The sequence below is a fragment of the Acanthisitta chloris genome, unplaced genomic scaffold, assembly GCF_000695815.1.
Source record: "Acanthisitta chloris isolate BGI_N310 unplaced genomic scaffold, ASM69581v1 scaffold8950, whole genome shotgun sequence".
Taxonomy (NCBI): Eukaryota; Metazoa; Chordata; class Aves; order Passeriformes; family Acanthisittidae; genus Acanthisitta; species Acanthisitta chloris.
In genome coordinates, this window is record NW_008652342.1 from 48,805 (window position 1) to 72,669 (window position 23,865).

Consider the following 23,865-nt stretch of genomic DNA (forward strand, 5'->3'; position numbering starts at 1 on the left):
GATACAATCAAGCCAAAACCAGTTACACGTAGCCTGAATTTCTATTCTGTAAACTACCTCTTATGTATGTGCAGACCAGAAAAAAGAGAGTGTATAATCACCTCAGTTATTTTCTATACTAAGTCAAGGGACAACAGAGGCATGAAAATTATTTTGTTTTTCCTTTCATATCTTGACATATAGGTGGGGATTTCTATATTAAGTACCACTCTAATGAATCATGACTGAAGGTAAACTATGTCAGTGGCTGAGGACATTTTACTACAGGGTGATTCCAGACTATATTTCTATGGCAGCCCTTCATTGCATTACCAATTTTTTGACATTTTCCTACCTATCAAAGTGTTACTCAGCTAGCTATGTCCTCAGAGATTAGTTTCTGTTGCAAATGGGACCAAGTGGGAAACAACAATGGCCTCAGAGCTTTTCCAGGCAGTTTACTGACTCTTGGCTTGCGGACAGAGACACTTAATGGAAGTGGAAAGATCAAGTGTCTTTACACCAAATGTCCTTAAAAAAAAAAAGGGTAAACAAACCAACAAAACACAAAACAACAACAGCAAAGAAAAAGAGAAAAACAACAGTTTCTGTTTATATCCTATAAACATGTTAGAATGCATAGTCCCAGAGCCAAGAGATTTCAAAAATGGGTAGATAATATGAACCAACTCTTCAAACACTACTAAAGTGAGCTTGATCAAAACCAAAAACCTTCTTGGAACATACACACAATACTATGAACTTATGAACTTCAGGAATACATGTTGCTGCTCATTTACTTCAGTGTCTGTGTGAAAACTGTAGACAATTGTGAAAACTGCAACAGGGCAGTAGCTTTATGTCAGTTCAAAGAACGGAGTCAGCATTTCTTCTATGAAAATATATGAGAAGGAATCCATCCATAAAACTTGCAGATATAAATTCCACTATCTAGTAACATTCAAGAGTACCTAGTAAATTTTTGGCATTAATTTGAGTAAGCATATGTTAGAAGGACCAGAAATATTATTAATTTTTCAGAATTTAAAGAATTTGACATTATTAAAGTAAAGGTCATAAAATATTTGTGTCTGGATGGGACTCTAGAGGATAGAGTTTTGAATATTTTGGTTTCAGATGTGAGTCTATGCATCTGAATTATTGTATGAAAAGCAAAAATTGTAACTTGGATAAGGTTATAAGTATGTATTTATACACATTTTTGTGGGACATTTAGCTTTGATATATATAGAGTTCAGAGACAAAATCCAGAATATGTCTTACCTTCATAGTAAACTTTAAACCCATGAGCACTAACTGCAAAGTCACTTGTCAAGCGCAGTGAAAATACAGATTTTGTACTTGTCACAGGTGGAGGAAGATGAAATCCTGTTAACCTAAGAAACAAAGAAACAAAACTCATGGTTAATTGTCTGAAAACTAAAACTGTGTATGATGGGTTGGTGTTCCAAACAGTAAATTCAAATTATCCCAGATATTTAATCATGGAAAGAGCAACTGGCTTAAAAGCATATAGTTTAAATTACTTGAAAAAATGTTTTTTATATGATAGTTTAAGGAATTAATATAAAATTTGACCATCTTTCAGAGACACTGAACCAGGTAAGGTACATCAGTTTGAGAAAACTATATTGAGTAGAGATGATAGTAAGATATAGAAGCTGGACTTTAAAAATGGTCCAGATTATCAGTAGATGAAAAAAAATCCAAAACACAAAACCAAACAAATCACAGACCACCAGACAACTTACACTCTTTAGGGTTGTGTTCAAACATGTATTGCACTATATATCTTGCACAGGCTTCTGTTAAAATTTGTAGTGGCTTAATTTTCCACAGTAATATGATGAAAAAAAGGGGATCATGATTCACTTTAATGAGGGACTTTAATATTACTTAAACTATGCATTTACGTCTCAGAGAAGATATTTCTGATTTCAACTCTAAGAGGAAATCCAAGGAGCATCACTGTGAAATCATACATCCATATAGAAAGCTGTCCTGCAAGGACTTGTAGGGTTGTTAGGGTTTGTGGTTTTGTTGTTGTTTGTATGTTTGGTTTTGTTTTGTTCTATTAAAACCACTATGTTTGAGATACAAATGAAAGGAAAGGTTTTGTGCACTCAGCCCTGCTGAAAAGTTCTGCTGATACTCACTTCTACACGTTCTTTTAATTTGATGTACATATGATAACACTTAACTTTCTCTGTTCTAGAATAGCCTCATCAGAGTTCATACCAGACCAACAAACCCCATAGTATTTACCTGTCAAAAATATATAAAGAGCAAGTTGAATAATTTAGCTGGTGTATTTACCACTGAAATCTAGACATACCTTTGGAGTCCAGTTAGGCATATATGACAAACTGTGTAGCAGATTAGGATGATTTATTTTGCTAATGATTGACATCAAAATTATTTTTATGTGTTTGTGGCTGAATCCTTATTTTGCTTTTTACTTTAAATTTAGAAATATGGAAAAATTTAGGTCTGAAGGGACCTGTGGAGATGAGATAGCCCTTTCAAAGTGGGCTTAAAGTCAGTTAGTCCAGGTTTTTCCAGATTTACACTTTCCCTTTTCATACTTAAAATAAATTCACTTGGGGGGTGGGGGAGAGTTTGGGGTTTTTTGGGTATTTCTGCTTTGCTTGGTTTGATTGTTGTTGGTTTTTTTAAAATACAGTTTTATATATATATAGGTACACTGGCAGATCTTGTGGACACTTAAGATGTAAACTAAGACTTTTACTGGAATAAAAGTTATATATTTTTAAGTTTGCTTGATACAAGTACCACAAACACCAATGGTGTTTACTGATGCTTTAATACATTTGCTGCTGCGTATACTGAAATTCAGCCCTAGTCTTGTTCTGAAACTACAAATCAAGTTATATCCTGCCATCATCAGTATTTCTAGCCTCATCAAAGGAAGGACATATAGGGATGAGAAGCCCAGAATTCAAAAGGTCAGGAAATGATTTGATAAAAAATTATTGTAATTGCAATATCAGTGTTTATTTAATGTTTAATTTATTTTTAGTTTTAAGATACCTTTAGATTAGTTCTATATAGTGTACCAGTAATTTCTGATGAGATTTACTTGCTGTGGGGATCAGAAGAAGTTTGACATTTTTTTCTGATGAGTATCTACTTGGTGTCCTTAACAGGTACTTTAATTTAACAGGTTTTCTATAGCTGTTTTTTATTAAGCAATCTTTGGGAAACAAACCAAACCAAACCCACCACATACAATAACCAATATATGCCATTGGTTACCGTAATGATAGGTACAAAAGACAAATGACAAGATAATTAATATTCACAGCACATAACCAGAGAATTGAAAAACATGATTAGAAGAAGTGATGTCCCCTAAAGAGGTATATATGCATATATTTATATATAGCAAGTCATCAGTGTGTGTATCTAGAAATCACTTTGTTTTGTCACTGGCATCTTTATGAACAATGTCACTTAAACAAGACTAGGTTAAAGAATTTATATTGATATGAAAATAGGGAGAATTATTCACAGAATATTTAGGATTTAGGAAATGCATTTTTTAATTTGACTGTGAGAATATAATTTTGTTCTAACAGGAAAACAATAAAATGCTTAGGTCTCCCAAACAGACACATGTATAATTCTTTGACAAGTCAATATCAGTGCCATTTTCCCAATATCTTGGTCATTAACCAATAAATGCATTAATTCATTCATAAGTATCAACACTTGAAAATAAACTAACCTGATGTAAAACCAAATCAATGATTTTAATAAAACTTTAACTTGTATCGCACAGCAGGTCCAGCTGGTATCTATTTAGCTACTCAATGATGTGGAAAAATTGTGGGTATAAACACATATCCAGCAGAAAAGAAATACATAGTTCTCCCTAAGTATTTAATTTGGGATGTTAGGCACAGCTTAAATGGGTAGGGGATTTTTAAAATGAACACATATTTTACTAACACAGCAAACATTACAGATCCTCATGATAAACAGATCATTTTAAGAGCCATTTGATACCATTTAGTTTTCAGGGGTGGGCCTTTAATAACCACCATTATGCTGTATTTATTCAGAAAGGATCAGCTTGTTTCTTTAATTTGGTTGCTACACTTAAATTGACATAAAGAAAGGCAGAGATTTTATTTTTGGTTTAGTGGATGAAAAATGACTAAAAATTTTTTAAAAGTAAAAATTCAACATGCAAGTGTCATTTAGTAAAATACTACAGATTTTCAGAAAGGGCTGTTTTGGAATTCACTCAGACAATTGAAGCAACCTAATACTTGAGTATTATTCGTCAGATACTACAGGACATTGACCTCAGAGCTTAAGTCTTGTTTGTACGTAAAACACTACAAACCATCATAAATGTTAGCTAGAATACTTATCATTGCCATTTAAAGTGAAAACATAGCAGGCACATCATAACTGCAGGAGAGAGATGTCATGGAAACAGCAATATGCCTGTAAGAGAATATATGTGCATAGGTCTGTCACTTATTCAGACCAGTCACAACTAAATATATAACTGTGTACCCTGGTATAAAAGCAAAACTTTAGATGGAACATTTATGCAAAGCAGGCAGACATCTCCATAAGCTCGTACCATCTGCATATTAAATATGTTTAAAATTTAAATTTCCTGTAGTAGCTGAAGTTTTTAACATCCAGCAATTTTCTATCTTACATTCCATTTGCATATTTCATTCCATTTGCATCACTTTTTTTTTCAAATTTAAAATACCTAATGGAGTTATTCAGGTACCTCTCTACTGCTGTTTTAGACCCTGTTTGAAACATCATCACGGAGTTGATAGATATGAGACTGCACCAACATGAGATCCATGCTTTTCTGGAGAGATGGAGGCTAGGCAGGATCCCTTAGGGATTCTAGATGTGCCTGCATCTTATGTCAGGCTCTTCAATCACTCCTTTGTAGTCTACTGCTATGGCAGAAGAAATTTATACTATGACAGATGGGCTTTTTTTTTTTTTTCTTTGAGGGATATTCATTCACCTGATCCTTATCTTCTGTCTTTTTGATTTCAGAATTGGCTCATTTGGTGTACCGTGTAGCCAAAAACCATAGGAACCAAAAAGACAATGTCTACAGAAATCTGAGAAGAAGATACACTTCTTTCTGTCTCAACTCTTAAAAAAAAATGAATTTGAATGATGGCATTCTACCTGAGTATTTGATTGAGATGCTGAAGTCCAGCTACAGTGTTATCAAACACACAAGAGTGATACAAATTTGTAAATGAATGTACTGCATATTAATGAATATGTTTGCTTTGTTCTTCCTGGTGTCTTACAAGCTTGTCAGGCCCCTAATGCAGACTGGAAATGGACACAATATGTGTGTAGTCCAAGACTACAGAGAGTTCTGGGAGTGCAGGAAAAGGTTGAGGGGATATTTTTATTTATCTGGCTCTTCTACAGCAAAAATATCAGATGTTCATCCTGAAAAACTCATTGTTTACAGAAATTCTGAAATTCCAGGAGTAAATACAGTGAAATTAAAGATGGTGTATCATTTGGAGACATAAGATGTATCCAGAATTTAGATATTACTTACATGCGAAATTGTGACACCTTGTAAAGTAGTTTCACTAGCATGAATCTGGCAGTGTTTTTGCAGTCATTTTATAGTATAAGAATGGAGAACAGAAATACTCATTAGCCAGAGAAAAGAGTATAATATATGTGATTGAATTACTCCAAGAAGAACCAAGACTGAGGAAAATAAAATCTCTATCATTACTATCATACTCTTTGGCAAAGAATTAATCCTGCTGGGTTTTTGCCACAACTACTCCATGGTGCCATCTTTATCCTCCTGAGGAAAACCAAAGCTGTTAAGTATCCAGAGGGATATCAGAAGCATGAGAACAGCACCAGAGAAAAAAGGTAGCTTCTTGGAAGATTTTGTACAATTTTTAACTGTATTATCAATGGGATTCTAAAAATTAATTGCCTTGAGTCAGAGTGTTGGTAACATTGAAAGTAGATTAGTAATAATAACTGTTATATTCACCACTATATTTTTATTTGTTTAGACTTCTTTACTTCTCTCTCTCTCTCTCCTTTTTTAACCACTTATAACATCAGTTTAAAATGACAAATTATCTTAGGTCTGTGGTTTCCAAGCTTTTAAGGGTTCTGCCTGGAAATTTCTGAAGTTTGATCAATCATTTGTTTTCTGCTTTTACTGTGATCCTTAGGATAATCCTTTAATCATATATCAAGTGAACTGTAAGCTTCATGCTGGACTTTAGACTTGTCAGCCCCAAAGAAAAGATCATTTCCCAGCAGCAGGATTAAAACAGAGCAATCTTTCCATAACTGCAAAGTTAAAATTATGGAAAGCAATCTTGATTAGTCATTCAAAAGTGCTCCTAGATAAATTTTTAATTGAGATTATGATGTGATAAATAAGAAAACAGCATTTCCTCATTGCCTGAAGATCTTAGATATTTGCTATTTGACAAAGCATTGATTGCCCTTTTAAATATATAATTTTTAAAAACGCATTTTAACAGCTCTTTGTTTTGGTTTGGTTTGTTTTTTTCGGGGGAGGGGTGGAGGTGGGGTTCCAGATTCATAAAATTCTAGCTTTTCTACTGTAATTTAGTGATTCCCATAGAAAATACAGTTCCTCTGGAATATTTTGGCTTGGATTGTACAAGGAGATTCACCAAAAGATCTTTTAAGTTAATAGTAGTCTTTCCTTTGATCTCAATAAACTTTTGATTAGCTCATATAAATTTTACAGCAAAAAGAGTTTTAGGCTAGCCAGAAAGGTGTAAGAAACATTTGTCCCTTATTTATATAAAGTAATGCAGAAACATAAAACCTGTCAACTTATTATAACTTTGACTGTAAAATTAAAAAGCGTTAAAGCCTATCCATTCTCACTTTTAGTTTGAACTCCAAAGAACTGTTTACTCCGAATGTCAAAAGGAAAAGATGGATTCTGAAAAAGAATATGCATAATAATGACAAGCATAAAATAAAAGTAGGTAAAATGAACTTCACTGAGAATGTTCCTTGCAGATAAAGCCAAACTTTCTGAAGACAGCAGAAATGTTATTCCATATATAGCTGTTTAAGGGAAACTGAAATATCAGATCTTTTCAAAGAACAGATAAAATATTTCTAATTATACTTTTTAATTTATAATATTAATGTAACTTCTCTTTTTCTTCCACTATGAAATTTTGGTCTTAGTGATACATATACAAGTTGATAACCTTCAGAGAATATTATTCTTAAAATCCATAGTATATAAACAAATGAAGCTGCATCAACAGTGGATTTCTCCCATTAAGCTAACTATAACCCTTTCACCAACTGATTTATTTGCTGGTATGTCCAGTAACTTGTTATGCAGACAGTACCATTTATTACTTACCAAATAAATACATCTTAAACTTAGTAAGGTACTGCTGGGGCTTGGTCTTGTTGGACTACATGATGATGAATTCATTATTAGCTGCTGGAGTCCTATCTGTATGTTTTTGTATTCATATGCACTTCTATCAATTTTCTAAGTAGAAGATGATTAGATTTAACGTCTGACTAGCTCAATGTTACACTGACTCTGTTTCAAATTTAGTGAGATCAGGACTTTTGCCTGCCAAATACTTACTTAACATTTTTCCATTAGTTTAGATTATTACCCAAAAAAATCCCTTCAGCAGAAGGGATTGCTTATTTGCATTTTCTAAGACAAAAGCATGATCTCCTCACCCAATTTTCTACTGTATTTCTTGCCATCAGCATCTACTCAAACAAAACAACAGGTTTCATCAGTATGTCTTTCTAGGAACAGTGTTGGGTTGTTGTCTAATTCTTATCAAATATTTGGTTCTGATGACCTTGTCCCCTTATTTCTATATGTCGTGGCATTTTCTTATTTTGAATACTGAGATATTGAAGAAAATATGTGATTACTTAACAAAGTATGGATTTTAAATGTTCAGTGTATCAAATCTGACATCCCATATTCTGATTGTAATATTTTTTGTTTGCCCTCTTTCATGGTAATATAAAATCTAGCATCTGTTACTCTTTTAGTCTGTTCTGTAGTCTTTTATTCTTGCGTCTCTTCCATAATAATTCACCAGACATGTAAGCACCTGTGCTGATTTTGACTGGGATAGAGTTAATTTTCTTAACAGTGACTAATATGGTGCTGTGTTTTGTATTTGTGCTGAAAACAGCATTGATAATACAGAGATCTTTTTGTTGTTGTTGAAGTGCTTACACAGAGACAAGGCTTTGCTTCCTGCACTGTCACACTGGTGAGAGGCCTGGGGGTGAATGGGAAGCTGGGAGGAGACACAGCCAGGACAGCTGACCCAAAATGACCAAACTGATAGCCCATACCACATGGTGTCATGCTCTTTATATGAAGCTGGAGAAGAAGGAGGAAGGGGAGATGTTTGGAGTGATGGCACTTGTCTTCCTAAGTTACCCTTATGCATGATGGAACCCTGCTGTCCTGGTGGTTGCTGAACACCTGTCCATGGGAAGCAGTGAATTGATTTCTTGTTTCACTTAGCTTGCATGAATGCCTTTTCCTTTCCCTAGTAACCTGTCATTGTCCTAATACACAAGCTTTCTCACTTTTACTCATCCCTTACACTTCCCCTTCCCACTGGTGGGGGAAGTACTGAGTTGCTGTGTGGCACTTAGTTGCCAGTTGTGGTTAAACCACAATAGCATCTCTAAACAGCAAACTGAGCATCCACCTGTAGGAAGTTCAAAAGCACTGAGAACTAGTTAAGTATCAGTAGCAGTCAGTCATAAATGGTAGTCAGAAAATCTAGGAAAGACAAGGCAATATGCTTTTAAAAATTAAATTATGTATTTCACTACCAAGATCTTTGATGAAACAAAATGTCTTCTATGCCACTAAATATATTATTTAAATATATTTTTTGCTTTTAAATATATGAAGGTGTAAATAAACTAAATTATTTTAAAAAATTAAGTTACCTACATGTGCTAGGTTTCAGACTTATTTTCACATTAAAAAAATATATAAAATTAGTACACCAGAACATTTCTTAGAGCAAAAGACCACTATTTATATCCTTCTTATGAATGATGTAAGCTTCTGATTTGAGAGTCCTATATCTAATTTGAAGGATAACATCAACATTATTTCCATTATTATATGTTTCTGACTGCTCTATTAGCTGTCAGAGTTTCCCATTAATTCTTCAGTGCTGTGGCATTTTCTCTCACCCACCTATGCATGAACAGAACAGACCATGTCCTAACAAGTTCCAAGGACACCAAAGGCTAAAAAGTCAAGAAGCAATTGTAGATAATCCGAGAGGATCAAGTAAGCTCCAAAAGAATTCTGATGGATTGGATCACACAATCACTCATGCTAGCAATCAAATCACTCACAGTATACTCACACTTATCAATGAATTTGAAAAGTGTCAAATTAAAACTCATAAAATGAACTTCAATTACCTTGTTGAAGTAGTTCTTTAATTAATCCAAGAGTTTAAAAGTATTCTGAAAGGGATTGGACATGAAACTAATAAGTAAATTCAGAGTTCAGCAACACATTACTGATAGAATTGCTAGAGAATTAGGAGCAATAGGAAAATCTCATGAATCAAGAAATCAGTCAATTTATAAGCAGTGAGTTGAACTGAGGCTCTGTAATGTGCATATTTCATGTGGGCATTGGGTGCAGGTGCCAAGGTTTCAGTAGTGGGGAAGGATCTGTGAAGAGAGGTCAGGGACTGCCCTGTGCTGGACACAGATGGTTCCAGCCAGTTCTGACGGACCCACTACAGAATACACCTGAGTCCATCAAAAAAACTGGTGGATTCTCTATGAAAATATATTTAAGAAGAGGTAAAATGCTGCACAAGCAGTGAGGAGTGAGGAAAAAAAGTGTGAAAAACAGACCTGTGAACACCAGTGTCAGAGAAGAATGAGCAGGTGCTCCAGGCAAAAAAGCAGAGATTCGCCTGCAGCCCATGGAGGATTATTGCTAGAGCAAGTAGCCACACTATAGCCGGTGAAAGACCCTACACAAGGTCAGATGGATATTCTCTGAATTAATTGCAGCCCATGGAGGGCTCAGACTGGAGTAGAGAAAAGTGTGAGGAAAAAGCAGCAGCAGAGAGGTAATGTTATACACCGATCTCAACTCCACGTTCCTCATCTCCTCTGTCCTGCTCAGGGCGGGGGAAGGTAGAGAGATAAATGGAATTAATTTGAGCCTGAGAAAAAAATGGAGGATGGGTGGGAACATGTTTTAGCTTATGCCTTTGTTTCTCACCATCCAACTCTGTTTTTAATTGGCAATTAATTAAATTAATTAAATTAATTAATTAAAGCGGAGTCTTTTCTGCCTGTGACTATGTCCTGGTTTTGGTGGGAATAGAGTTATTTAATTCTATCCCAGCTGAAACCAAGACAGTAATTGGTAAGTGATCTCCTCATCTTTATCTTGACCCAGGAGTTTTTCCATGTTATTTTCTCTTTCTGTCTTGCTATTGAGGGGGAGTGATAGAGTGGCTGCTGGGCACGTGGCAAGATGCCAAAGTCAACCCAACACATCTAATGTTCTTTCTTACACAAGAATTCAGAACAAGCATTTTTGAAATCTCAGAAGTGTATTGGAAAGGGATAACATTTCTCTACTGAGTAATAAACAATTAAGTCTGAATCTCCTTAGTGTCTAAGTTTGTGTGCATTCATGTGTACATGTTGAGAAGGTACTAAAGGTGTTGAATTGCAGTTGAGAGTATTGCAAGACTGAACTGCAACATCCTGGTAAACTTCAGCTGATCTTTGGTCTTCCAATTTTCCTTCCAAGGAAGCAGCTTTTCACTCCTTGAATCAGGAAGAAAGTGAAGAATATAAAGGCTTCCTTAAAAACATTCCAAGTCAAATATGAATAGAAGCAACTCCTACAAACTTTATGTCTATTCCATCAGTTTAAAATAAGTAAACAGAATTTGTCTTAAGAGTGTATAAAACAAAGCAAACTAGATTGAGCAGAAGTGGCTGACTGAGTTCAAGCTTTAGTCTTACTGAAAATTGTAATAACAATATCTTATACTTTATTCAACAATTCATTAAAAATTGACATATGATTTATGAACTAATTTATTTTTGTCAAATGATAATTTTTCCCTGTCAAAATGCAAAATTGCTTACGCAATCTATTATTTTAAAGTAATGATCAAAGGTCAAGGCTGAACATTTTTAATTGAACAGCTGCTTTGAACCAAACAATAAAGTACTCATCAGGTTCTGGTACAATCATTAAATTCTTTACCAAACATGCTTCTAAAAACTGCCATCATCCATTACCAGGATGAAACTTCTATTATTCTTTTTAGCATCAGAAATGAAACAGACTTTATAAATAATTTTCTTCCCATAGCAGTCATTTTGTTTTAATACATAAAAATGTCAAGAAGAACTTCAAATGATAAGTTAGATTAACCAGATATCTCACTACCAAACAAACAGTCTTTAAAAAACTGTAGGGTGTGGATTTGCCCACTTGGAGAGAAAAACAGATCAGAACAAAACATATCAAACCAATGACTTTTAGAGCACTTCAAAGTATCCTAGGTCTTTAAGTAACTAGAGTTGGGGAAAAAAAAAGAAGCAAGAAGGACATATATTCAGCCTTGAGCAGCTAGAACTTTGTTATAATGTAGTTTTATCTCCTCATCTTCTTAAAGCTGGGTAAAGATGCACAGTACATTTTAGCAGATCTTGGAGCTTTCAAAACAGCAAAGGAGAGGAACCTGCTGCTTCCAATTTCCCCACAGTTTTGACACTGACTTCACACTGGTTGTAGTGATTTGCACACTTCTCTGTGAATTGATTCATTTAACCACCCTGATGAAGAACTAATGCATTAAAAATAAACCCACGTCAATTCAGTTAGCAAAGGGAAGCATATCCACAAAGAGAGATGCCTGATGAGTGCCAGAACCAATGGAAAAGAGGGAAGGATCACACAGCCAAAGTCAGAGGAACATCGGAGACAGATTTTTTTCTATGAGTGACAACAAGATTTTAGATGAGCTCAACCATCTTTTGTAACTTTGCCTTAATGTGTGAAAATAGCACAATATGGAAAGGAGAGATACCATATTTTGCTTATCACCATTGTAGGTGCCAGGAACTTCCAGAACAGCTTCAACTTATCCTAAATATTCTGTAAAATTTTGGAATTCATCCATGAGCAAAAGGCTTGTGACATTATCACCACACATGTTATTTCTGTTCTGGTACAGAAAAAAAGTTGTAGTAGCAGGGCATGTGAAGGAGGAATAACTATCAGCATATATTTAAGAATCTATGCTTTTAATGTGCAAAACTCAGTCTTAGAATATTGAGTGGTGCAATAAATAGAATAAAGCCTACCAATTCATCAGCTAAATTAGCAGGAAAACTGACTGCAGTACTTAAAAAGAACAGTCCATTTAACAGGGTATACAACAAACAGGTTTTTTTAGAATATTCAAAGTTGGTCCTGCTCTGTATTTTCTTGAAATTTTACCTTTGAATTCAATACCAAGAATAACTGACCACTTCTCTAAATACCAATATGAAAAAAGGCACTTTGTTTAAGCAAACACAATTTTTATTAAAATAAAAAGAGGCAAACAAAAAGCATAATAAATACATTTGTGTATTGAAGGCATTCTTTTATTATTTTAAAAAATAACTCCTGTTTCTGAAATTACTTCTTCATGGCTTACTATCAGTTAAAAAATTTCTTACAGCTGCACCACATAAATCAGTGTTAAGAACCACTGCCATATAAATCTGGATCACATTAGCATAATAATGAAACCTGGTATTACAGCATGTTGATCGATAACCTAGTGCAGTTCTAAACAACAAGAAAACAATGTCCAATAATACTCAGGGGGAAAAAAACCCCAAACCAACCCAGATTTAATTTCCCTAGACAACCATCAAGAAAACCTTAGTCACAGAAAGATTAATCCTACTTCATCCAAAACACAGGGCTAGAGAAGAGGTTTTTAAAACCTCCACATAAGACTGAGCAATCATGTCAAATGTAATTCCAAGTTTCAATATACTCAAAGATGAAAGCCTATCAGAATGTTGCTAATTACAGATACAAATACTATCATAGAAACAGAAGATTGTCTAGATGTTTTATAGTTGAGAGTTTTTTTAAATTTTAGCTAAGTTCATTGTGAAATCTTTAAAAAAAGTAATCTTCAAAAGCAGCAATTCACATACAGAACTGTAAACAGAAAATGGTAAAGTCAAAAGAAGAAAATGATGAGAGGATGATTACTTAGAGCGGTCTTAGAAAGGTGGGACAGAGATGGATAAAACAATTTTACTGAGGAGTGTGGAATGGAATAAGAGATAAATTGTAGGAAATAGTTAAGAGTGAAAGCAAAATTATGAAAAGAGGAAGGTAGAGATTCATTCAGTGCTTATTTTTCGTGTGAAACCCTAGTCAAATCCATTGTTTTCCATTTTAACTTCAGAAAAGACAGATATTTCCATTTTAATTTTTCCCCTTTCTCTACAGTTATTAGAATATACATCCTGAGAATAAGACATGCACAGTATTTATATGTGGTAACATAGGCCCTTTTTATAATACTTTCTGTAATCTTTCATTTGGGAAAAAAACACTTTAACTTATTAGATAGTGAATGATATCATTTTTCATACCTCTGAGTCCTTTATTTTTGCCAGTCAAGAGGTTTACTTGATTTTTTTATTTGTTTTCTTTTGGTTTTGTTTTTTGGCTCTTAGGAGGTTTTTGTTGGGTTTTCTGAGGGGGAGGGAGTTGGGTTTCTTTTTTGTTATGTTTTGAGTTTGGGATTATTTTGGCTTTGTTTGCTTGCTTTCGTTTGCATGGAGGATTTTTTGATGTTTTTACATTTGAAACATTTTTTCCAATTCTATATTCAAATATTTTTTCACTTTCTATAATCACTTGAAAGCACAGAGGAAATAAAAATAATTAACAAACTGTTACAGCCATGATTCATTTTCACATGGTCTTGTACAACATGTTTACAATGGCACTGGCATTAGGCATAGCATATTTTTGCAATTATCAATAATAAAATGGCTATGAAAGGTAATTACTTTGATTAGCATATCACTGTAACTTTTTCATCCAGGTTATATTTAGAGAGTTGTTTTATCAAGTTCTACAGTATGTAATGAAGGCAGTAACCTAACAAATTACTTAGGTTCAAATTTTTAAAACCCCAAACTATAATTTGACTTAATCTCAGATTTTGCCATGGTAGAAAACTTGTAACAGTGGTTAGTATTTGAAAATTGTGTCGTTTAATATTTACTGTTTCCTTCAAAATGTACAAACCTTTTTGCAATTTAGCAACATCTACTTTATAAATGACAACTGAAATACTGCAGGATATGAAAATTTACAGTAGAGAGATAGCCCAAAAGTACAGCTGTTGGCACAACTCAGGATGTTGCCATTTTTGTGTATGTACAGTTCTGTTTGGGAGTGTACATCAGTCAGCTATGTACTTTATGGCTTTTTTGCTGTGTTCTGTATGGCTTTACATCTATGATGTCGCTACAATATTGGTGGATAGGGACAGAGCAACTAACATCATCTACCTGGACTTATGCAAAGCATTTGACACTGTCCCACACAACATCCTTGTCTCTATGGATTTGATGGATGGACCATTCAATGGATAAAGCACTGGCTAGATGTTTGCAGGCAAAGCATTGTGGTCAATAGCTCATTGTCCATGTGGAGACCAGTGACAAGTGGTGTCCTTCAGGGGTTGGTGCTCAGACCGATACTATTCAACACCTTTGTCAGTGACAGAGATAGTGGGATCAAGTGCACCCTCAGAAAGTTCATTGATGACACAAAGCTGCATGATGCAGTCAACACCCTGGAGGGAAGCGATGCCATCTTGACATGCTTGAGAAGTGGGCTAATGCCAACTGCATGAAGTTCAACAAAGCGAAGTGCAAGTCCCTACGCCTGGACACGGAGGAGATGGTTGATGAAAAACTCAACATGAGCCAGTAGTGTGCACTCACAGCCCAGAAAGCCAACTGAATCCTGAGCTGTAACGAAAGAAGTCTAGCTAACAGGTCAAAGGAGCTGAATCTCCCTGTCTACTCTGGGTTTTCTTGAGTAGAAAAAGTCTCTCATCCATATCAGCATATTCAGAGATTTCCTATATTGTTGACTTTAAGTTGTTCTTAGGTAAATAATTTGAATGATAAAATATTCACTTCCAACTGTGCAATGTAATGTAATCTATAGGAGACACTTTTCAGTAACAAGCTATCACAATTTAAGACAAATATTAGGGAGATAGAGAGAAAAGTTATCCAGCTCAAGCCTTATGCTTGATCATTACTTTATTGTAATTAGTGTATATGTAAGTGCACACACACACACGAACTCATATGTTAATTTGGCTTTCTGCAGTTAAAACACAAGTGTCATGCCTTTCTTCAAATACAGTAGAAATAGTTTTTTCATGCAAGAACTCCATGTTCAGGGTTTAGTTTGGTTATAATATATGATTGTTCCAGATACATTCTGATTCAATTATCAACTTTATGAGGTATGTTTATTGATACTGTCAACTGCAACATTACAAGGTGAATTTAACAACTGGTTTAAGAGCTACCTTTCTGTCATGTAAGCAGGTCTAAAAGTTAGACAGCCCTGTAATAGAATGAGTCTTTCCCATAGACTATAACCTTCTGGGACAAGACTACTATTGTGAACTATCATTTTCCTTTTTATAACTGAAATGTAGGTGGAAGACCTATAGCCACAGACAGTCTGTGCTGACATGCTGTGTTACAATGCCATATAGGTGTGTCATATATAAGTGGCCTCCACAAGAGAAATCAACCTTTTCCTAGACTCTTTCAAATCCAATAAAGAAATTTGGCAACACAAAAGAAAAATGAATAAATAATATTTTTGGTTCTCATAGATGATGACACTCATCTCCCTATAAAAGTAATATGTGCACTCTTCATCTGTAGTTAGTTACCAGCTAAAGCTAGTTACCAGCTTTGCAAAAAAAAAAAAAAAAAAGATAATATAAACCAGAGGCTGTAAAAGCAGTTTTTCTTGCATTACATGAGAAGTAAACAAGCTAGTCCAATATCCTTCAGTTGATTCAAAGTATTCAACCTGGTTATCAAGTTCAGAAAAAGATAGCCTCCATCTTCAATAATTACCAAAATTTTTAGTTGGTTTGTTGGGTGTGGTTTAGTTTGATTTGATTCGCTTTGGTTTGGTTTTGGTTTTACATCCTTACCATTTAACTTTGGATTTCCTTGCTAGCTATTTTTCTCCAAACCTCCTAAAAACTTGGCTTCTTTGAAGTAATGTAGGCATAAATTCAAGACACCATTTGCACCTTGTCTGGGCAAGCACTTTTTTCACCAGTAGTAACTATCTGCCTTTCTCTCCCTCAATGAGCATCTAGACATTAAACATCATAGAAAATATACCCAAGAATGCAGAGCAATTGATGTGTTCTTTCAGCTTTGCATTTCTAAACACAGTGACAAGCATTTTATTGCTTCAGTGTACGTTCTTCATTAGGCAAAGTTTTCAGATTGAAAACAAGTAATTTCATTTAAATGTTTTGTCTCATCAGAAGCCATCTCAGAGCTGAATATCTGTTTACCATTACATTTACTATTATATTATATTCTGTTACATTTCTTTTAATTATCTCTTTCTCTTATCTACAAATTTTGCGGTATTTATTACTCTGTGTATCTACCAATTTTTAGTTCAACATTCTATGTTTCGTCTGTTTACACCTTTGTTGTATCTATTTTTTTGTTCATGCAGTGCAATTTTTCTTATTAAGATTCATTCAGTTCTGTTATCTGTCTCATCATTTTCCACTTTGATTGCTGGTTCACTGTGCCTTCTTTCTTTTTTTAATTGCTGTTTTTCCCTCCTTCATCTGCACTGGTCTTTGTTCTTTTTGCTTTCTGTTTTCTTATCTCCTCATTGGTCTTTGTCTAGAACTTACATCTTTTTTTATTTTCTCTTTCTTTGTATATGGAGAGTGTCATCCTGTTTCATTTAGTTCACTGGTCCCTACATTTTCAAGTGAAATTCCTTCCTTTTGTCTCTTTTCATGCAAATAGTGGAGAAAGCTAGACAACTGTGGAGCAGCTGAAATAAAAATCAATGACTCAGTTATAAGACATTTGAAGGTGTTTCCAAAGTGGTGAATCCTTAATTTGATCCTTATCAGCTCACAATATCTGCTCTGGTTGTGAATTTGAACAGAAAGTGAACAACGATGAGAGAAGAAAAATGCCTGTACCTAGGCATTCTGAGATGAAAAAAATAGAAGACAATGGAAACTTTTTGAGTTTCAGTATATGGTCCATTGTCTCCCTATCAACAACTCCTGGAATACATCAATATCCAAAAAAGACTTAAACAGGAGAGTGAAAAAGAAAAATTTGTGTGTTTCAGTTGTCAAGGTTAGTTGTGAATGAAAACCTAAATGACTGCAAATATCCCACTCTGACATGTCTAAAAGACTTAATAATCAAATAGTCAAAGAGATCTTGTCTCTGTCAGATCTATTCTAAAACCTCACAGATGACTTTTATTCATTTGTTTTATTAGTATCAAGTCTGCTAACTTGAGCAAGTATCATATTAGTAGATGAAAGGTACAGAACTGACTTGGAGTTAGATACTCCAACTGCCATGTGAAATGACAATAATATAAATGAAGTGATAAAATCCTCAGAAAGGGTCTTTATATGGTTTAAGTAAAGAAGGAATTGTTCATATGAGAAATAACTTACAAAGAATAAAAGGATACACATGCATGAAGTGAAATGGAGCTACATACAAAGCTTGGATTCAGAAAGGAGAATCAAGACACTCTCGTGGCATTTTGCCCAGACAAGACATAGGCACTAGCCCTGGGCATCCTGCACTATATTTTGTGCTACTGTAGATCACCTAAGGGGAAAGGAAGTGGGGAAATATTGAACAAGTAAAACACATCTTAAAGTCAGGAAATCCTGTAAGTGGAAACCCCAACATAGCAGAAGTGAAGGAAGACAGAGTCAAAAGCAAGGCAAAAATGTGGGGCTGTTTTTACTTCTGTCTTTGATGAGACTTAATATGAGAAAGACTGGATCATTTGGTCCAATAATAATATACAGCAAATATATAAAAATAAATAATAGCACAATAGTTTCCAGAGTAAGGTAAGGAGTTTGAATGAGTGATAATAAAGAATGGAACATACATATAAACGTTCAGAAGGAATTATGGATAAAATTCTAAGGACCAGGAGAAGGAAAGTGTCTGAGTCAGAAAAAAACAAAATTACTGTAGCTACCAGGGTAGCATTTGGTGATACAGCAAGCTGGAGGCTGCACTAATGTTAGCAGAATAGCCTAAGAGCTGCCTGTTTGATACAGAATGCTGCCTATTAAGAGGAGAAACACATGTGCAGCATAGTTGAATAAGAAATGCAAGAGCAAGTAGAGCTATTAAATCAGGGCACTGGAAGTTTCTGCTAGTGCCGACACTCATTTTGCTAGTCATCTTCCTTTGTAAAATTTCCGTAAGATAATTTTGACAATTTAGCACATGTAAGATGTAAATTATAGTTATTTAACTCTACAAATAGAAAGTTTTATAGTCAAAATCTGATCTTCCAAAAATATATTTTTCCCCTTTGAAAACTGGGAATTGTTAGTATTTTATTTAGTGCTATTTTTAAGTAAGACCATAAAATTATAAAGGTATTGACTTTACTTTGTGTGATTTTATCTGTTGTTGATGGTTTTGTTTTGTTTTAATTTATCCAATGCCATGAATATTTCTCAATAAAATGTTAGATGTAGTGAAAAGGCTGGATAATTCTATTATTTCAACACTCTAAAATTTTTTTAAAAAAGCAAATTATTCAGAGAAAGTATACTTTCAATTTGTTAATGCTTTTGAGCTAAAGCACAATATTTGATTATGTTGTCAGTAATACTTGGCACATTTCTGATGGAGAGACAGGTATCTGACAATGTTATCAGGCCAGGAGCAGGCACTGATGGGGTGACAGCAGGGTGCTCAGCTCTTTCATATGGGTGTTCCCTTACCAGCCAGGGAAAGCACTCATTCTCCTCCTTCTGTGGTCCTCTAGACCACTGAAGCAGGTCCAACTCCTATGGTATGGTCAGAGAAGACTGTTGGCTTCTTGTTCTGGCATGTCCAATGGTTTTCCATGCCCTTTTCAGTTAGCATAACCTTGCCCAGAGCCAAGTAAACAGCCAAATCACCTACCTGCAACTGTAACAATATTTAATATGAATTAATACTAGGGGTTCTTTGTAATTTTAGACATTTTTACACCCAATTGATTTCTCTACTCTTAATTAGTTGGACCAGATTAATTTTAATAGCATAGTCAGTACCACTCACCCTAATTGGAGGAATAGCTGTCATTTCCTATGCTAAGGAATTGAAAAAAATATTTTAGTTTCAATTAAGTTTAGGTCTGAGCATTTTCCTCTGTTATGTGATAAAAAAAATCCTTTTTCTTTCAGTAGTTTGTGATACCATTAGCAAAGTCTGTTCATTTAGCACCAAATTGAAACCTTTGGAAGTACTAGGGTGAAGAGAGAATACCCAATTATATTTAACAGGGTGGTTATATTTTTTAGCATATTTAGGAGGATCCTGAAATTTTAAATAACTACCTATTAAGCTTCTGAAATGTTTTTCTCTTCAAGGCAGTGGACATCTCCAGTAATTTCAGTGAATTTCTCCTGTGCAGCTCAGCAGCACTGATCAGGTAACCTGTGCATTTGAGTCTTGGTAGCCTCAGCAGGGACTGTAGATGAAAGGATGATTTATCTTGCTTAAATATAAGAGATTAGAAAATATGAGTATTAACTCCCCTTTTAAACACTGAGAATGTTTAAAACTTCCTTCCATTCAAAGATCCTAAGAGGAAATTAGCCATGAGTAGCTAGAGAAATGATTTTAACCCAATTAAATCTTCGGACACAGTGACCATATCAACATTAAAAAATGTCTCTGCAGATACATGCTGGTCTTGCAGGCTCTCAAACATATGAAAACATATATTTATTAAGTGTTCAAAAATTCTAGTTTGTGCCAGTTTCTCACACCTCCTCTTCTCATGATTTTTAAGTAAACATATTCATACTTCTTCTCATTTATGCAAACAAATGAATAGTGGTCACAAAATTATTACACCTTTTTGCTAACAGTGGAGCTTTCCAAACTCCCATGCCGTGTCTGTCCTTTTGAAGACATATGTGAAGGAATTTTTTGATGTTTTTTTGCCAGAACATTATGGTAGACTAATAATTTTCTAAATAATTTTATTTTTAACTTTGAAAAATATATAGTTTTGGCTGCTAAAAAATTGCTTTCTCAGCATAAACATATGAAAGATTCTTTCAGCCAATACAATGAGAGAGAAAAGTACTTATTAAATGGGATTAAATTCAATTGAATGTTTCAATTTATCCCAGAAGAATTGCAGAAGGGATTTGTTTTATTTCTCTGTTTAAAATAGATGTGAGTTTGTTTCATTTATTCCAATGCAATTTTAATTTTGTGTGGAATATTTAAATGTCAATTAAATTTACTGGTTAAATTAATTAACTGGTTAAGTACTAGTAAATTTGGAAAATACTTTGCCTTGGAATTGTGAACAGAGCTTGGGTAAATAATTGCAAGTCATTATTCAAATATTTAAAGCTATTTTGAATATGACACTGAAAGTTGGGGTAGCTAATTACAACAAAAAATATTTTAGAAAACTATTGAGCATGAAATCTCTTTTCAAATTAGTATTCAATTCCAAGCATCTAACTCCTTAAGCAAAAAAAAACAAAAAAACAAAAAAACAAAAAAAAAGGCCAGCATACTTTTTGGTATTTACTGGCAGTATATTATATGTTATTCTTAGGCATTTTTTTTCAAAAGTAGAAAACAAAGTGTTATCCAAGATGCAAAGTAAAATAATTGCAAGGAAATGTCAGAGTTGATATTACCATTCTCTCACCCACCTACATATGTACTACATCACTGCCACTAAGCACATAGTTTAAAATTAGTTATGGCTTCCATGTGGCTTTTCAAGGAGTGACATGAAGAGTATACCATGAAAAATTCATATAGGTAGCTCCATGCTTTGTTTTGTATGACATCTAAAACTTGTTTTAAAGGCAAGCATTAAATAATTTTCTCCTAGATTTTTCTATGCAGTATCAGAACTTTGAGAAAACCAATAGAGCCCTACCTGATCCTGACCAGCCTCTCCTGGACTCCCATTCACCACTGCCCATGGATCCTGGGATTACATTTCAACCCACCCTGCAGTATCCACACCCTGCTGCAGCTCTGTCCCTGCCACTGCCTCCTGTATGAGCCTCTCAACCCTAATCCATGGGGAGTTTAGCTGCTCCTGCTTCTTTTTCCTCACAGCTGGAGACCCTGGCAGCACCCAGGAACTGGCTCATCACTTGTTGTGTAGGATGCTGTCACTGGACCCTGTTACAGTCCCCAGCTCTGCCCTCCATGTTCAGGCCCTGCAAGATTGTGCCCTGTTGGTGAGAGCACAGCCTGAGTGGGGTCTCCTTGGCTCCAAGCTTGTGCCCTGAATGGAGCATTTCTTTTCCTGACACTTCCTAAGGCAGCAGCTACTACAGTGGATTATTTACAAATTATACCATAACATGTTTTCATAACATGCAAGAGGTATCATCAGATGACTCCAAATGGCTTTTGCAAAGCAGTTGATTTATGTGATTTTTTTATCAGTTCAAACATACCTTCTGTTAGCTTCATTAAACCATGGGATTTCTTATCACTAGTGCAAACAAAACTCTTGTTCTCAAGTTGGGCACCCAGAAAATTGAAAACATATTATCAATATGCATCTTTTAAAATCTTGATTGAAATGATTCATCTAGTACTACAGAAAAAGAATGTGAGAGACAGAAATTTTGAAAAAATGGAAGAGGTGTTTTATCTGGAAATGCAACACTTTCACTCAGAATGGCAGTAATCATAGAAAATGAAACCCTGTTTCTTTATTTTTATTTTTTTATGAAGGGACCTAATTGACGTGCCACAGAAAGACTCCCAATTAGGAAATTTTGCTGAAGGTTTGTTTCAAATACAGGAATTAATACTGTCTTTCTGCAAATGGATTTTTTTGTACCTGATTACGAATGTAATTTATGGGCAGATATATATTTTTTGCATATAGCTCCCAGATTTAAACTATTCTGTATAATTTGAGACAAAGATTATCATATGATATATACTAAATCAAGCATATACAATAACACAAAGATGCAAGTGTAATATTGACTGTACTCTTCCCATAATGGCTATCTCTTACATACTTTTCTCCCATTTGTTATCATTTAGCTGCCATTTAAGTGCCATCTAAATCAGTTAAGGCTGTTGTGCATTCACTGAAGACAGTTAATGACTGCAAGTTTCAACAAGATTCAATGCTGAGGAGACCACTTAAACAAAGAAGTACAAAACTGGATGAGGAACAAGTCAGAGGTCATGAGCTTCACGAGTAGTCAAATTGCAAAATCATTTTAATTCATTCAGAAAATTATGTTAAAATATTGAAGTAAAAAAAGAAATAATGGCCTTATCTGTCAGAAACAATATTTTTAGCCGTCCAGTTACATATATTTTTCAAATACACCCGTTAGACCCTGGAAAACATTTTTGTCTGTTACAAAATTAAAGGGAGGGTGACAAGGGTAATCTGATTATGCTTCCATTAATGTCACTAAGTAAAATGACAAAATGCGCTGCAATTCTAGAAGAATTATTTCCACTAGAAACTGCACCTTGGTAAAACTTCACTTCTTTAAAAATCTTTTATAAATAGAAAACTCCAGGTAGCATTACTTGCTACAGCAATCTGAGATAATAAACTTCACCATGAAAGATTTAGTAAAGCTTGCATAATTTCACTATCACACTTTCTTAATTTAAAATCTAATTTGCTACTCACACAAATGTGTACTATTCTTCTACTGCACCCACACTCTGGCAAGACCTTGTAAGTCTTGCGAAAGCAGTCTATTTCAGGACCTATACTGAGATTTAATCATCTTTTCCTTTTTAAGTGCTGACTTATTCTATTCTTTTCCACAGAACTCCTTATACTCTTCTTCACCAGAATGTAGTGGCATCCTAAATATACAATACAAAAACTTTTAAGCATGACAGGTTTCCTTGGCTTTCTTCTCAAGATATTGACCTTTAAAAAAACCCCAACATATCCCCAAGCTCCTGCGTTGAAAGACTAGTTTAATTAAAAAAGAATCCTGCACACATATACCTATAAATGTATATAGGTACCTATATATCCATGTGTCCAGATACATATACATAGATACAAACATATGTGTGCACATAAATATATATAAACCTTTTCAGTAGCTTGAATGAGACATAAAGAAAAATAATTTTGCCTTTGCAAGATATTATTTCCCTCTTCCTTTCATCCTCCTAACTTCCTTCACCTGTTTTCCCTGATGCTATTTAAACCTGTAACTCAGTAAGGACCATTGGTTCCTAACTGTAATAATTGTTTTACTCTTTTGCATTTGGGCAAAGTATTGTTCATGTACTCTTTGAGATTACAATTTAGAGTGGATTCACCAGTAGAAGTCTTGACTGACAGTGAGGGCCTTTTTGGGCTCCTATATTTGAGCAAATCTCAATTTTATCTTTTGAGGAGCGGAAAGAAAGGAGAAAAACTACATG

At 34.5% G+C, this 23,865-nt stretch overlaps 1 long non-coding RNA gene across 1 annotated transcript in view; it reads right to left on the reverse strand.

The window, feature by feature from the left end:
* LOC103804431 overlaps positions 1-23,865 on the reverse strand; it is a 70,737-nt gene that overhangs the window by 45,271 nt on the left and 1,601 nt on the right. The window contains exon 2 of the long non-coding RNA XR_624760.1: positions 1,264-1,376. This is a non-coding gene — a long non-coding RNA (uncharacterized LOC103804431). The remainder of the gene's footprint in view (positions 1-1,263; positions 1,377-23,865) is intronic.